Raw genomic sequence first — 17532 nt, 5'->3', positions numbered from 1 at the left:
CATCTAAAAATGCGCAAAAGATCAGCCAGACCAATTATGAAGCAGATTTGGGTTCCAAAGGGAACTCGAACTAACATTGAAGGACCCAAAGCTTGATTGGGTGCCTGAAGCAACTCTTCCTTGCAGGTCAATGTCAGGAAACATAAAAAGAAGGAAGAGGCCAAAGCTTCAATCAGAACGTGGTATCTGGACAGTGGCTGTTCGAAGCATATGACGGGCTACAAAGAATATCTATCCCAGTATGTTGAGAAAGCTGGATCTAAAGTTGCATTCGGAGACAACTCGATTGGAGAAACAAAAGGCTACGGTGTGCTCAACATGGGTAACGCCAGTATCAGTAATGTTAGCTTTGTTTCTGGTATTAAACATAATCTGTTGTCTGTGAGTCAATTTTGTGACAGTGGTTTCACAGTGAAAATCAAAAAGGATGAATTCAATGTTAGAAACAATCAGAAGAAGGTGGTTCTGAAGGGATTCAGACAAGGGAGTCTCTACGTCGTTTCTTGGGAAGACAGCCCACCAGAAACGTGCCTCATCAGCAAGAACAGCTCGGAGCTCAATTGGCTATGGCACAAGAGACTCAACCATCTCAACTTCAAGACGATCAACAAACTTGCTAAACATCAACTGGTACAAGGTCTTCCTTCTATTGTATTCCAGAAGAAGTAAGAATGTGAAGCATGCCTCAGAGGAAAGCAGACGCGGACGTCATTCAAGTCAAAGACAGGACACTCCTCTGGAAGGATTCTGCATCTAATTCACATGGATCTGTTTGGCCCGATCACTCCAAGAAGCTACAACGGTAGGAGGTACACCTTGGTAGTTGTGGATGATTATTCACGATATACTTGGGTTATCTTTCTCTTCAAAAAGAAGGAGACACTGGAGGAACTGCCAAAGCTGCTGAGAAGACTGAGCGTTGAAAAGGAAGTCAATGGTGTGTCGTTTTACACCAAAAATATCCGGCAGTCAGCCGGTATGCCCACACTGCGCAGACAGCAGTAAGCAAGATCGTCTCCCAAGGGATCGGCTAGAATTCTCCTAAAATTCAACCTGCAAAGAAACTCAACAAAAATGAAATTTATGGGGAAAATATGAAATACTAAAATAGAAATAAATAAATAAAACCTATAAGAATTGCAATGGTTCTAATATTAAATAAATAGAAAATTCCAACAATTAATAAAAAATTCCAGCAATCAATTAAGTCCACCCTAGCTTAATCATTCCGATCATTGATGCATATATAACTTTAATTTATGCAAGCAAACCAGTTATAACCACCGAAGACGCTTCTGACGTGATCTTATTTCTCCTTAATTATTCGGTAACCAGGAAGACGCTTCACTAATTACTACCCTAATCGACTGACAACCGTAAGAGACGCTCTATAGGTTTAATGAGCCGACAGCATTAATATCTAGAGAAACCCGATTCAAAACCAATAAACTCTGACGCAGGATTATTGAATTAAGACTGCTTTTCCCTTGACCCTGATGTGTCAATTTACCACTAATCAAACCTAAACCACAATTACGGATGGCCGGTTCAACCCACTAAATATTGCGCACTACCTAATGGATTAAAATAATTAATAACGATAAACACGGAGAATCACAGATACAAGCATAAAATAAAGTATAAGAACAAATTAGATCTCACAGAATAATCTTGCTAGTGCTTCCCTAATCGATGCCAGAATAAAAGAAATTAACTAGAACTCATAAATAAAATAAATCAAGAAAATAAATAAATAAATAGCGAAAAGAATAATGAAGAAAAGAAACTTGAATTAAAACCAAAGTTTTCGTCTCACTCTGCCTCCAAATTGGCGTCTGATTGTTTTTTTTCAAAAGTGGCGTCTAATATGTATATATAAACTAAGGAAAATAAAAAACCTAATCTAAACTAATCTAACTAAGGAAACTAAAAAGTGGCGCAAAAGTCATGGCCATTAATTAAATAAAACCTACTCTAACACTAACAACTCAAGTTGGCGCAAAGGCTTTGGACAAATAAAGCCCAAAAAAAAACAAACCAACAAAAGTCAACGTCAAAAGCAAAATAACTCCAGCCCATTAATATTTTCTCGCCACTTAAGCAAATATAAGCCAATTCAGATGTTCAGATGGTATGGGCACGCTGCTCAGCATATGTGCACAACTTTTGTCTTCACGAAATCTTTACTTCCAAACTCTTCCAAAACTGAGCATTTTCTCCAAAACCCATTAAAATCATTAAAAGAATTCATTAGTTCCACAATTAACTCCAAAAGATAATAATAAGAAGGAACTAGGCATTGAAATCCACCAAAAAACACTCAAAATATGCGTATAAAATACGCCCAATCAGTCAACATCATCAGCATCAGATCAGATCGTGGGACTGAGTTCCTCAATACTGTCATTCGTGAGTATTGTGATGAACAAGGAATCAGTCATCAAACTTCTGCAGCAAGAACTCCACAGCAGAATGGAGTTGCAGAAAGAAGAAACCGGTCTCTAAAGGAAGCAGCCAGGACGATGCTAGCCGAGTCAAAACTCCCCTTTGAAGTTTTGGGCCGAAGCAGTCAACAACGCATGTGTCGCAGCCCGATTCCCGACACTAGTGATAGTGGGGTACGAGTATCGATACGACTATTTTTAAAAGAATAAAAGATAAGAAGAATAGGTCGAACATCAAGCGGAAGCTTGCATCAAAGCATGCTAAGGAAAATCATCATAAATGAACCCAAGGGTAAAATCGTCAACGTCGTTATAACTTTTTAATTATCAGGAATTTCACGAACAAAAACAAAACGGGTATAGCTCATTTTTCATAAGGAATCATAAAATGCAGAGTATCGCAGCAAAAGGCGAATCGATTACATGTATGAAGACACATAACCGTGAGTAAATTGCTTGATTTCAAAAGAAAACAAAGTATCTCAATCCTCAAGACTCTATTAACATGAAGGCAATACGAAAACATAATTACATCGATTGAAACGTTTCCCCCACTAGCACCAGACCAATCTCGCTCCTCGCTTAGCCTGCACATTTAGAAATACATGCAGGGCATGAGTACATAATACTCAGTGAGCAAACGCCGAAAAACAAGAAATGTGCTCTTAGAGCTATAGGTTTGAAACTTGCCCCATCTCAGCAATACACAGGAATAAATTTAGCGTAAATTAACCTGTGTAAGCAGTTTTAATAATCATGATATCATAAAGAAACGACTGCAGTCAAAGATCTCAACATGTATGCACCACATCTACAACTCGTTATTATCAAAGGTACTGAGAAGTAGGCCTCCCTCTCAAGTACCGTGACCGGCCGACCCGAAGACGGCTCACAGTCACCTCTGTGCACAAAATCCCGCTTGTGGCAGGACCGAATTCGTCTCAGTAGAGGGTAACACACAAGTCATTATCAACAAAAATCGGCAAGTCAAACAGTTCTCAAATATCATTTATCTCAAATCATTTGATAAATTCATAACATCATCAAAACAGTTTCGAAAGCTCGTATGATATATGTATACTCAAAATATTGCCCACCTGAAGTCCTTCGCTTATTCTGGAAAGAAATCAGGCAACTTACTTCTTCGTCTCGCTCGGGCCTTCATATGTCATCATCACATCGTCATCGTCATCGAAGGTTCATGTGATAAAACAAACCTTAGTCAGAACTCAATTTCCAAATCCAATCTCTTCTTTACTTTAACTTCTCACTCAACGTCTATTTACCCGTTATAACTCAATCCCTAGGTATACTCGGCTTCTAAGGATTCACACGTCCAATTTTCGACTTAACTCTCAACTCGACTCAAACTCATAGCAAACAAGCACATAAACAAGTATAAACACTTAAGCATATTAAAAACACACATAGACAAGTCGAAAACAAGCTTTACTCTGCACTGACTCAACTTTAAAACCTCACCAGACTCTATACCGAACTCTTCTGGGGTCGTAACTTATACCAAAAGAAACCTATTTGAGTCTAGTTTCATTTAAAAAAAAGTAGGATCAAAAACTCCAAGTATTTTAGGATATATGACTGTTTTACTACAGTCTACCATATTCGGCAGTTTTTAGCAATCGAAAAGTTTGATTTTTTAAAAATAGTAAACGTTGTCAAAACGATCTGAAATTTTGTGTTAACTTAGCTAAGACACTCAGGTCTCAACCATAAAAATTTGGGTTCCAGAATGCTAAGGAAAGCTACTGGAAACGATGACTTTATTGGCTACTCACCGAACAATTCGGCAGAACGTAGCAGTTTTAGTTTTACATTTTATAAAAATATCAAACGAAGTCCAAATGACTTGAAATTTTACCGGTATTCTCAAGACTCTCAAATATACTTACCATAAAATTTTCAGGGTGTTTGGGTATCAAGAACCCCTCGAAAACAGTGAGTCAGCGCGTCGTGAAAAACGACTCCGAAACATAAACACAAACAAACATGCTCAACTCAACATTTAAACCATGCAAACTCATCAAAACTCATTTTAAGCACTTAAAGAACTTAAAAACATTCAAATACATCAAAATACTCGTAATATACAATCTCGACTCTTGTCTTTCATCATCAACTCAAATTTCATAGAAAACATTTCAACGAACGTATCTAACAAATTCCTTTTTAATATCATGCTCGAAATTTCTCAAATACTCAAATATGATCATTTACATCATATAACTCATTATTCACATATTTACTCTCTTTTTATCATATAAACTAGATTTTATAGAAAATCCATGTATCAACATAAAACTCTCAACAAACAAGGATAAAGTTCTCATAATGATCATAGAGCAATTAAACCTTATTTTATAAAGCATCAAACTCACATCATATAAAAACTCAAAATTTCATACAAACTAAAATAAGCCAAAATTTTATTTAGCCTACAATAGACTTAATCAAATATACAAAAACACTACTATCATGCTTAAAAACATACATCTCAAGCAAAACCACTTAAATAACACATAGACTAGAAAGTCCTAATTTTTACTAAACTAACTCTTTGAAATTTTTTTACAAACACACACAAATCTTTAATCAACTTATAGATCTTTCATTTTTAACCAATTAATCCCACATCAAAACCATCAATTCACAAATTAGCGCATGATTACACATATCCCTAATTTTATTAAACTAACTCACATCAAAATCATCCATCGACATCATATACCCAAATTACTCCATCAATCATCATCATATACATCTCATGAACTCATCTACATCATCAATTCATCATTTAACTCATTGACTCAAAAGTTCTCATTTTTGGGTAAACTAACTCCCATCGAAGTTTCACATTTCAAGACACATATTTCACAACATATATCAAACATCAATACACATCACATAACTCTCATTTTTCACCCCAAATCAAGAAAAGAAAAAGAAAATTTTTTGAAGGGATGGAGACCCTTTTTTTCGAAAATTATGGAAAATAGGGAGGGGTGATTTTCTTGCTTCATCTTTCAAGAATACACTCACACAACATCCTTCAAGCAAGAATTTAAAAAAAACATGGCCACTTACCCAAGTTCTCACCAAAATTCTCACTTTCTCACTCTACTTTGGAGCTTCTTCTTCAAGGATTTTCTTGATTATAAGTGGATAGAATAGGTTTATGGAGGATATTAGAGTGATTTGAAGTGTTTGGTAATATTTTAGGAAGCTTCGAAGGTTTCCATCAATGGAGGAAAATGGTGGAATTGATAAATGGAGAAGATGAGTGTGTGTTGGGAGAAAATGTGTGTGAGGGAGAGAGATGATGGCCGAAAATTGTAGTGAGGGAGAGAGAGGTTTGGCTTTGCAAGATTGAATTTGATCTTGTGATCTTTAAAGGAGATTTCCAAATCTTGGAGAATATTTGCAATTAATGGATGATCTCTCTCTCTCTAATCTCTCTCTAATCTCTACACTCTCCATAATATACTCTCAATCTCTACTCTCTCAAACTCTATACTTAGTCATTTAAGGCATATAACATATGGTAGTGAAATTAAAATAAAGTGTGAGAAGGGTGATTAAATAAAAATCACAATAACTATGGAAATGTCACTCATTAATAAAATACCATAGTATAATTATTCATGTGACCAAAATAATAATTATAGCACTATTATTAGTGCACTCACTCAATTATAATATTCCTCTTCGTAGGAAAAATAATTTAAAAAAAATATTATGCTTGGAAAAATTTTCATAAAACGACATCATTCGATTTCTCGGTAAAAATAAACCGCACTTGCTTTGAAAACTTAATCAAAATTCCAAGCGCTAAAGTCCTCAAAAAAAAAATATAATAATTTGCTCATAAAGACATACGTAACAAAAATCACATAATCAATTAGTCACGTAAGTTCACATAATATCACGTCAAAGCAGTCGGCAAACACAAACAAACTAGACGTCTCTCTGACCGACTCTTTTCATCAAGGTTCTCACTCTTTCTTCCTCGACTCTATGTCAAACTCATTATTCCTATTTTCTTAATAGGACAGTAAATCTCTGATAACTCGGTATCCGGTAATTCTATTCCCGGTAGTCGGAAATAAAATAAAATCTCAACTCAATTCAATCAGTATCTCTAACTCAACTCATTTCTTAAATCTCTTCACTCTAACTCTATCATTGGTTTGTCCACTCATATCTCTATTAAAAAGACAATCTGTCTTATCTGGTCATAAAAAAAAAAGTAGTCTCGCATCTCGACATCTCAGTACTCTCAATAGTGTTAAGACACTACCTCACAACATAAGGAAAAGTACGGGGTGTTACATCCTACCCCCCTTAAAAAAAATTTCGTCCCGAAATTTGAGTTATTCACCTTCGGGAAAAAGTTCTGGGTACTTCTCTTTCATCTTCTTTTCAAGTCCTCATGTTGATTCTTCTTGACCGTGATGTCTCCATTGGATTTTCGCCAAATGAATCGACTTGTTCCTCAATTGTTGGATCTTCCGGTCCAGAATAGCATCAGGTCTCTCTTCATAGCTCAAATCTGATTCCAGGGATACTTCTTCTTGATGGATGACGTGTTTCGAGACAAACACGTACCTGCTTAGTTAAGACACATGGAAAAACGTTATAGACGTTCGCGAAGCTCGGAGGCATCGCTAGTTTATAGGCTACAGGGCCTACTTTCTCTAGTACATCATAAGGTCCTATATATCTCGGTTTGAACTTTCCTTTAATAAAAATGATACACTCCCCAAGATAGGGAGAACTTAAAGAAACATTGTCTCTAACGTCAAAAGAATCTATCAACGATTACTCAATTGTTGGGTTTCCTTCTCTCGTTTTTGCCAATCAATGCTATAATTCATGGCTATGTGGTCCCACTTCTATTGTGGAAGTCTCTAATAGGTGTAATTTGTATAAGGTTGCCAAAGTGGCGCCTTCACGTGTTAACACGTCAAACATCTTTCTACGAAAGATGCCATCTCTTGCTTCATTCCTTCCCACCAAAACTTTATTTTCGAGTCTTGGTACATCTTCGTACTTCCTGGATGTGCGGTATAAGGGGTGTCATGAGCTTCACTCATAATTTCATTCTTCAGCTCTTCTTTATCAGGCACACACAGTCTCCTTTCAAACAAAATGGCATTACTATAAACTCATAGTGTCTTGATCTCGTATGAAATGTCATCTTCGGAATATCTTTCGATCGTATCTTCAGCTGATGGTATCCCGTTCTCAAGTCAATCTTCGAAAAAGTGCTCGCTCCTTATAGTTGATCGAACAGATCATCGATTCGATGTAACGGATACTTATTCTTTAACGTCACTTTGTTCAACTCTCGATAGTCGATACACAACCTCAAGCTTCCATCCTTCTTCTTAACAAAAAGAACTGGTGCTCCCCACGGGAAAACACTAGGTCGAGTGAAATCCATGTCTAGAAGTTCTTGGAGTTGCAGCTTTAACTCTTGCAACTCTGTGAAGGCCATTCTGTACGGCGCTTTCGACGTCGGTGCGGCGCCAGGCTCTAAATCGATCGTAAACTCAAGCTGTCGATCTGGTGGTAATCCTGGTAAAGTTTCAGGAAAAACATCTTTGTACTCTCGCACGACGGGCATGTCATCAACGTTTGTCTTGGATCTCTCTCTCTGGTTCAGATATACAACGTACGCGGTTGTATCTTTTCTCTACAAAAGCTTTCTTGCTTGCAGTGCTGAGATGATCTGCGTCTTCTTCCATTTTCCCTCAATACCAATGAAGGAAGTAGGTTCTTGGCCAGGTGGCTGAAAAGATATCCGTCTCTCCTTGCATTGTATCTTCGCATGGTTCTCCTCTAACCAGTCAATTCCCAAAATTATATCCAAGTGCCACATAGGCATCAATCTCAGGTTTCTAGCCTCGAGCTTAATCGATTCTAACTTAAATTCTAAGTTAGGTCACATGGATGAAACCGTAGTAGTTCTGCCTATGGGTGTGGTTAGTCTTTAGAGGTTGTGGAGCAGGCTCCACGTTCAGTATCGAACAAAAATACTATGGGCGCACCTTTCATCTCGCCTATACCTGTCAAATTTCCTCGATTCTTGTCCGGTGCTTTCTGCTCAAGCGCGAACAGTCTCTGGTGATGCGGTTGATTCGCCTGCCGGGCTGGTGGTTGCCTTCTTGACTGACGTGGTCGATAGGCTGGCTATTGTCGCTGTGGTGGCGGTAGCGGTAGATTTCCCTCCATCGCCTTGATTGCGGATGAAAATGACTCGATCTTCCTCCGCTTCCTCCTTGTTGACGATTTGGGCATTGATTCGAAAAAAATGTCCAACCCTTATGCAGGTGTAACAGCTATTCTATCTCATCTTGCATTCTCTCAGATGTAATATATTGCACTTCTGGCAGGATGGTATTCCTCTTGATCCTTAAGAAACTGTTGCGGGGCAGTTGGGCCAACGTAAGGCCGTTTATCTATATTTTGATAATAAGGTGGTGCATTTTTACTCTGCCACGACTTCTTGGGACCTTGGCTTCGAACGTCCCATTTTCTCTCTCCTTCTTGCCCTCGTCCAGAAAAAGGTGGATTTCACGTTTGAGTGCTCTAATTCGATTGGGGTGCTAAAGCTTGAATCGCTTTCTCTGGCTGCATTGTTAGTTCCATATCTAGCGCTCTATTTAATGCTTCAGTACACATAAACGCACTCTAATTCGTTAAATCAACTCGAATCTCTTGTCTTAATCCCGATCGAAACAATTCTGACATCTTCTCGTTCCTCTACTCGATATGTGGCATACCGAACCAAGTCGCGAAACTGACGTTCGTATTCAGCTACGGTTTTATTGCCTTATCTCATATTAACAACTCTATTTCTTTCTTCATTCGGTTTTTCTTTCTCGGCGGTAGTCTAAGGGAACATATATCAACCTTAGAACTAATTCTCATAACTCACAAATCATAAGACTCTTACTCAACATCATACTATTTTCTCAATTTTCATAACTCAATGTCAAAGACATGGTTCATGTCTATCATCACAACATCAGATCAAAGTTCTACTCAAGCATAGAGACTCTCTGGTCATCGTCATATAGATATATAAGAAAATTTTCTCTTTCGAGAACTCTTACTAATTGCGGGGCATAACGAAAATAAAACATCCCCTAATATACGACGATGCTACATCTATACTAGTCGTCATCTCAGTCTGCTATCGTGGAATACATTATCTGCTCTAACATGTCATCTCGATCTCCTTGAATCTGCTATTGCCTACTCTGGCTTAGCATCACTTCTTCTCATCCTCGAAATGGTTAGCTTTCTGCATAACTGGCTAATAAAAGAAAATTCATGGTCGAAAAGTTGTGCTCGTCCCGTAATAATTATATCCTACGACTGCTCTCATAAATCGTGGTTCTCCCAATCACTCTTCTTGTTATGCCATCCTAGTTACCTAGACATTCCTAACTCTTGTCAGATGTGGTAGGGAATAGGATGTGATGACTAAAAATGTTTGATCTTTGTACAAGACGAGCTCAAGTAATGGAACGATTCCATAACAGCCAGTGCTATCTCAAGGATAATGAAGAAGTTACAATCAAAGGAAGATTAAAAGCTAGAACAGAAACTAGAATAAAAACTGAGATATGGTATGATGGAAGTGAATCAATACTGGAAATAGAAGCAACCCATTAAGTGGAAAATGATGGAAAATGAATAAATTGTCCACTGTTAAAGCAAGGGGTAAGGATTTCCAATACAAACGGCTCAGGCTCAAACACAGTGGATCTGGAAAAAAATTTCTCAATAGCAAATAGTTCATCTCCTATAGGAGTTCAAATGGATGCAGAAAAATTCAAATACGACCAAGCGGAATAGGGACTTAATAAGTCTACTCTCATGACTACTCTAGTGATGAAAAACGCGGTCCCGGTGGAAGTACCTCTATTTCAAAGTACAATTGGTCAATAGTATCTATGCATCCCATAAGGTCTCCATAATACGTTCATCCTATTAGGGTCGTGTCTATAATTTGCGATGAAATCTCTAACTCTCTCCGTATCGTCTCAACGGTTGGTTTCTCTGCTCCTCTTCTTCATCTTCTTCTCGGTTTATGTTCTTTCAGTTCCCTCTTCTTCTCGGAGGTATACTATAAAGGAAAAAATATATGTATAACTATCGGCCCCGAAACTAGCCGTTCGTCAGTACGAAATACAAATTCTCTTTTTCTCACTTCACTTCTATATCTCATGTGCGATCTCAAAATTCTCAAAATTCTCGTCTACTCTATTTTTCGTCTATCATCGTTCGTAGTTCTCATCAATCTCTATTTCTCATTTATCATCAAGCATCAACATCATCATCATTCTCAAAGCTCTGATAAAGATAGTGAAACTCACTAATCATCTACATCTCTGTATATATATATATAAGGAAAACTGCCTCTCTCTCGAGGTCTTTTACAAAAGTAGGATCCTATGTACAAAGGTCCTAACACTAAAATGATGCTTTAACTATACAAGCATCATAGGTACTAAGTACCTATAGATATATACTATCTACACATACACACTATGCTATGCTTCTCTACCTATATATATGTATATATATATATAACAACTATGCATCTATACATATGTACGCGTCTACTAAATACACGTGATCGCTAGTCGTCGTCTCCTGAAATCCTGCTCGTCGCATCGTCAACCTCCATATCCTCACTCGGCTCCATCTCCTCGCTCGGCTCCGACTCCTGACTCTCGTACTCGTCGATCAGTCGGTAGATGCTATCGTCGCTCGGCTCATCCTCGACATCGGTGTCCACCATCGGACCATAAATCGGCACCTCGGGGATAGGTACCCATGTCTCGACTCCATCGGTAGTAGTATGACGCTGCAGTGGCTGGGTCCGTCCATAGCCGACCGTCATCTCCAGAGTCTCCTCATCGGGGTCCTCCTCGTCGCTGTAGAGCTGGGCTGGCCGAGATCCTCCCTCCTGGGCATCTCGGGACGGTGGGTAGAGAATCGGATGCATAAATAACTGAAACTCCAACGTTCCCGGCTCCGGTAAGGGAATGACCCTCGGATAAGGATCATAGGGCACTCGCTCAATCTGAGGCTCAGATGAAACTGGAATCGGATCGACTAGGGGTGGAGGTGCAATCGGAAACGGCTCCTCGGGAAGTGGGGCACAACAACTAGCTCATATCAGAATCCATCACCTCAAACGTTTCCGCCATCAAAACAATACATAACTCGTTAGTAAACCAAACTCAACTCTCAACAGGAAAGCAACAAGAAACAACATCAACCTCTTACCTCGTTAAGCCGGAGGAGATGGGGTGCTGGGGTTTCGTTTCGAACTAACTCTCAAACTAGCCTAAGAATTCAAATTAGACTAGTACTCAATTTTAAAGAGTAGAAGCAATCAAAGGTTCAACTCAGTCAAGCAATAGACTCAGAGCAGATGACCTGCTCTGATACCACCCTGTCGCAGCCCGATTCCCGACACTAGTGATAGTGGGGTACGAGTATCGATACGACTATTTTTAAAAGAATAAAAGATAAGAAGAATAGGTCGAACATCAAGCGGAAGCTTGCATCAAAGCATGCTAAGGAAAATCATCATAAATGAACCCAAGGGTAAAATCGTCAACGTCGTTATAACTTTTTAATTATCAGGAATTTCACGAACAAAAACAAAACGGGTATAGCTCATTTTTCATAAGGAATCATAAAATGCAGAGTATCGCAGCAAAAGGCGAATCGATTACATGTATGAAGACACATAACCGTGAGTAAATTGCTTGATTTCAAAAGAAAACAAAGTATCTCAATCCTCAAGACTCTATTAACATGAAGGCAATACGAAAACATAATTACATCGATTGAAACGTTTCCCCCACTAGCACCAGACCAATCTCGCTCCTCGCTTAGCCTGCACATTTAGAAATACATGTAGGGCATGAGTACATAATACTCAGTGAGCAAACGCCGAAAAACAAGAAATGTGCTCTTAGAGCTATAGGTTTGAAACTTGCCCCATCTCAGCAATACACAGGAATAAATTTAGCGTAAATTAACCTGTGTAAGCAATTTTAATAATCATGATATCATAAAGAAACGACTGCAGTCAAAGATCTCAACATGTATGCACCACATCTACAACTCGTTATTATCAAAGGTACTGAGAAGTAGGCCTCCCTCTCAAGTACCGTGACCGGCCGACCCGAAGACGGCTCACAGTCACCTCTGTGCACAAAATCCCGCTTGTGGCAGGACCGAATTCGTCTCAGTAGAGGGTAACACACAAGTCATTATCAACAAAAATCGGCAAGTCAAACAGTTCTCAAATATCATTTATCTCAAATCATTTGATAAATTCATAACATCATCAAAACAGTTTCGAAAGCTCGTATGATATATGTATACTCAAAATATTGCCCACCTGAAGTCCTTCGCTTATTCTGGAAAGAAATCAGGCAACTTACTTCTTCGTCTCGCTCGGGCCTTCATATGTCATCATCACATCGTCATCGTCATCGAAGGTTCATGTGATAAAACAAACCTTAGTCAGAACTCAATTTCCAAATCCAATCTCTTCTTTACTTTAACTTCTCACTCAACGTCTATTTACCCGTTATAACTCAATCCCTAGGTATACTCGGCTTCTAAGGATTCACACGTCCAATTTTCGACTTAACTCTCAACTCGACTCAAACTCATAGCAAACAAGCACATAAACAAGTATAAACACTTAAGCATATTAAAAACACACATATACAAGTCGAAAACAAGCTATACTCTGCACTGACTCAACTTTAAAACCTCACCAGACTCTATACAGAACTCTTCTGGGGTCGTAACTTATACCAAAAGAAACCTATTTGAGTCTAGTTTCATTTAAAAAAACGTAGGATCAAAAACTCCAAGTATTTTAGGAGATATGACTGTTTTACTACAGTCTACCATATTCGGCAGTTTTTAGCAATCGAAACGTTTGATTTTTTAAAAATAGTAAACGTTGTCAAAACGATCTGAAGTGGTAACTTAGCTAAGACACTCAGATCTCAACCATAAAAATTTGGGTTCCAGAATGCTAAGGAAAGCTACTGGAAACGATGACTCTATTGGCTACTCACCGAACAATTCGGCAGAACGTAGCAGTTTTAGTTTTACATTTTATAAAAATAGCAAACGAAGTCCAAATGACTTGAAATTTTCCCGGTATTCTCAAGACTCTCACATATACTTACCATAAAATGTTCAGGGTGTTTGGGTATCAAGAACCCCTCGAAAACAGTGAGTCAGCGCGTCGTGAAAAACGACTCCGAAACATACACACAAACAAACATGCTCAACTCAACATTTAAACCATGCAAACTCATCAAAACTCATTTTAAGCACTTAAAGCACTTAAAAACATTCAAATACATCAAAATACTCGTAATATACAATCTCGACTCTTGTCTTTCATCATCAACTCAAATCTTATAGAAAACATTTCAACGAACGTATCTAACAAATTCCTTTTTAATATCATGCTCGAAATTTCTCAAATACTCAAATATGATCATTTACATCATATAACTCATTATTCACATATTTACTCTCTTTTTATCATATAAACTAGATTTTATAGAAAATCCATGTATCAACATAAAACTCTCAACAAACAAGGATAAAGTTCTCATAATGATCATAGAGCAATTAAACCTTATTTTATAAAGCATCAAACTCACATCATATAAAAACTCAAAATTTCATACAAACTAAAATAAGCCAAAATTTTATTTAGCCTACAATAGACTTAATCAAATATACAAAAACACTACTATCATGCTTAAAAACATACATCTCAAGCAAAACCACTTAAATAACACATAGACTAGAAAGTCCTAATTTTTACTAAACTAACTCTTTGAAATTTTTTTACAAACACACACAAATCTTTAATCAACTTATAGATCTTTCATTTTTAACCAATTAATCCCACATCAAAACCATCAATTCACAAATTAGCGCATGATTACACATATCCCTAATTTTATTAAACTAACTCACATCAAAATCATCCATCAACATCATATACCCAAATTACTCCATCAATCATCATCATATACATCTCATGAACTCATCTACATCATCAATTCATCATTTAACCCATTGACTCAAAAGTTCTCATTTTTGGGTAAACTAACTCCCATCGAAGTTTCACATTTCAAGACACATATTTCACAACATATATCAAACATCAATACACATCACATAACTCTCATTTTTCACCCCAAATCAAGAAAAGAAAAAGAAAATTTTTTGAAGGGATGGAGACCCTTTTTTTCGAAAATTATGGAAAATAGGGAGGGGTGATTTTCTTGCTTCATCTTTCAAGAATACACTCACACAACATCCTTCAAGCAAGAATTTAAAAAAAACATGGCCACTTACCCAAGTTCTCACCAAAATTCTCACTTTCTCACTCTACTTTGGAGCTTCTTCTTCAAGGATTTTCTTGATTATAAGTGGATAGAATAGGTTTATGGAGGATATTAGAGTGATTTGAAGTGTTTGGTAATATTTTAGGAAGCTTCGAAGGTTTCCATCAATGGAGGAAAATGGTGGAATTGATAAATGGAGAAGATGAGTGTGTGTTGGGAGAAAATGTGTGTGAGGGAGAGAGATGATGGCCGAAAATTGTAGTGAGGGAGAGAGAGGTTTGGCTTTGCAAGATTGAATTTGATCTTGTGATCTTTAAAGGAGATTTCCAAATCTTGGAGAATATTTGCAATTAATGGATGATCTCTCTCTCTCTAATCTCTACACTCTCCATAATATACTCTCAATCTCTACTCTCTCAAACTCTATACTTAGTCATTTAAGGCAATATACATATGGTAGTGAAATTAAAATAAAGTGTGAGAAGGGTGATTAAATAAAAATCACAATAACTATGGAAATGTCACTCATTAATAAAATACCATAGTATAATTATTCATGTGACCAAAATAATAATTATAGCACTATTATTAGTGCACTCACTCAATTATAATATTCCTCTTCGTAGGAAAAATAATTTAAAAAAAATATTATGCTTGGAAAAATTTCCATAAAACGACATCATTCGATTTCTCGGTAAAAATAAACCGCACTTGCTTTGAAAACTTAATCAAAATTCCAAGCGCTAAAGTCCTCAAAAAAAATATATAATAATTTGCTCATAAAGACATACGTAACAAAAATCACATAATCAATTAGTCACGTAAGTTCACATAATATCACGTCAAAGCAGTCGGCAAACACAAACAAACTAGACGTCTCTCTGACCGACTCTTTTCATCAAGGTTCTCACTCTTTCTTCCTCGACTCTATGTCAAACTCATTATTCCTATTTTCTTAATAGGACAGTAAATCTCTGATAACTCGGTATCCGGTAATTCTATTCCCGGTAGTCGGAAATAAAATAAAATCTCAACTCAATTCAATCAGTATCTCTAACTCAACTCATTTCTTAAATCTCTTCACTCTAACTCTATCATTGGTTTGTCCACTCATATCTCTATTAAAAAGACAATCTGTCTTATCTGGTCATAAAAAAAAAAAAGTAGTCTCGCATCTCGACATCTCAGTACTCTCAATAGTGTTAAGACACTACCTCACAACATAAGGAAAAGTACGGGGTGTTACAGCATGCTACACGCAGAATCGCTCCTTCCTCACTCAGAGACATGGAAGAACTCCATACGAGTTATGGAAGAACAGAAAGCCATCGATTGCCTACTTTCATGCTTTCGGTTCTAAGTGTTTCATACACAACAATGATAAGAAGAGGTTGAACACCTTCGATAGCAAGGCTGATCCAGGAGTCTTCCTTGGATACTCTGGAACAGAACGTTCAAGCAAAGCCTATCGAGTGTTCAATACTCAAACTCTTTGTGTAGAAGAAACACCTCATGTGATCTTTGATGAGTCTACAGATGGTTTCAGGGAACAAGATGCTGAAAAGGGTGTTCAGATCGCTGAAGGTTCCAAAGCTGAAATCCACACTGTCGAGCCCTCTACTGTCTTGGTGTGGGGACCTGGCAAAGATGAAGATACTGAGATGCTTCAGTATCAGAAGATCAACCAACGGTCTGAAGTCCAGACTGGAGCCAATACAGATGGCATCAGTCAAGGGGGAACTCCAGTTGCTGAAGTTCAAGTTGAATGCGCAGAAGCCGCCCCAGCTCAACTCACCCCTGCTCCAGAAGGTGCTCAACATCCCAGAGCTATTCTAACCGAAGAAGCTCCACCATCCCCTGAAGAAATCAAGAAGTATCGAAGATGGTTTGAACTCCACTCTAAGGAGAACATCATTGGAGAACCATCAGATGGCGTCAAGACTCGGAGATCAATGTGCAACCTCGTCTTCGACATCAACCAGAACTGCATCAACGAAGATAAGAATTTCAGCTATTTCTTATCAACTACAGAGCCCAAGGATATTGAAGAAGCTCTGAAGTCCACTGAATGGGTCATCGCAATGCTAGAGGAACTCAATGAATTCAACCGGAATTCAGTTTGGGAGCTTGTGGATCGACCAGACGATGCAAAGGTGATTGGCTTGAAATGGATTTTCAAGAACAAGGAAGACGAAGAAGGAAACGTTGTGAGAAACATAACAAGGCTTGTGGCTAAAGGATACAGTCAAGAAGAAGGAATCGACTACGACGAGACATTCGCCCCAGTTGCCAGATTGGAAGCAGTCAGACTCTTCTTAGCCTTCGCAGCTCACAAAGGTTTCAAGGTACACCAAATGGATGTAAAGTGTGCATTTCTTAATGGAGTGCTCACAGATGAAGTCTATGTAGAACAACCTCCTGGATTTGAGGTTGCTGGACCAGAAAAGGTGTACAAGCTGAAGAAAGCGCTCTATGGGTTGAAGCAAGCACCAAGAGCGTGGTATGATACTCTCTCGGAGTATCTGGTTGAACAAGGCTTCAAAAAGGGATCTGTGGACAGAACTTTGTTCACTCTCAAAGAAGGAGAAGATCTCTTGCTTGTTCAAATTTATGTCGATGACATAATCTTCGGATCCAAATCCGAA

The 17532-nt window shown here is 37.9% G+C and overlaps 2 long non-coding RNA genes across 2 annotated transcripts; both read right to left on the bottom strand.

Annotated features, from left to right (window-relative positions):
* Positions 1 to 2737: 2737 nt before the first annotated feature.
* LOC131013655 (uncharacterized) lies at positions 2738 to 6095 on the bottom strand. The gene is made up of 3 exons (XR_009097769.1): positions 5547 to 6095; positions 3542 to 3603; positions 2738 to 3031 (listed from the first exon to the last, which is right to left on the bottom strand). It is a non-coding gene; the product is annotated as an uncharacterized LOC131013655 (long non-coding RNA).
* Positions 6096 to 12145: 6050 nt separating this feature from the next.
* Positions 12146 to 15212, bottom strand: LOC131013654 (uncharacterized). Its single transcript, XR_009097768.1, has 3 exons — positions 14898 to 15212; positions 12898 to 12959; positions 12146 to 12387 (listed from the first exon to the last, which is right to left on the bottom strand). It is a non-coding gene; the product is annotated as an uncharacterized LOC131013654 (long non-coding RNA).
* Between the last annotated feature and the right edge of the window lie 2320 nt (positions 15213 to 17532).

Source organism: Salvia miltiorrhiza, chromosome 2 (assembly GCF_028751815.1).
Source record: "Salvia miltiorrhiza cultivar Shanhuang (shh) chromosome 2, IMPLAD_Smil_shh, whole genome shotgun sequence".
In the NCBI taxonomy this organism is placed as follows: Eukaryota; Viridiplantae; Streptophyta; class Magnoliopsida; order Lamiales; family Lamiaceae; genus Salvia; species Salvia miltiorrhiza.
This window is presented reverse-complemented; position numbering and strand designations above follow the sequence as displayed.